Source organism: Penaeus monodon, chromosome 21 (genome assembly GCF_015228065.2).
Source record: "Penaeus monodon isolate SGIC_2016 chromosome 21, NSTDA_Pmon_1, whole genome shotgun sequence".
NCBI classification, from domain to species: domain Eukaryota; kingdom Metazoa; phylum Arthropoda; class Malacostraca; order Decapoda; family Penaeidae; genus Penaeus; species Penaeus monodon.
This window is the reverse complement of record NC_051406.1, coordinates 3,832,368-3,832,625: the sequence shown is the minus strand read 5'-3', so window position 1 is coordinate 3,832,625 and position 258 is coordinate 3,832,368.

The following is a 258-nucleotide window of genomic DNA, read 5'->3' as shown; positions in this document are numbered from 1 at the left end:
TCTCAGTTCTGTCTTCCTTCACGACCTAATTTGAATATCAAGATTGGAGACCTCCTCGAACAGGCTGCCTTTGTTGTAACATGACGTTCCAGTAGTTGTACACACATACGCACACTGTACACACGCGCTCTCTATTTCGCTGTACACGCAAGGGCATTGGAATCATAACGTAGATATTGAGTTAGGTCATAATTACTTCTTTTATCCTTTTCTCTCTGTTTCTCCCCTTTCTCTAATTGTCTGAATGTGTATGCTTCG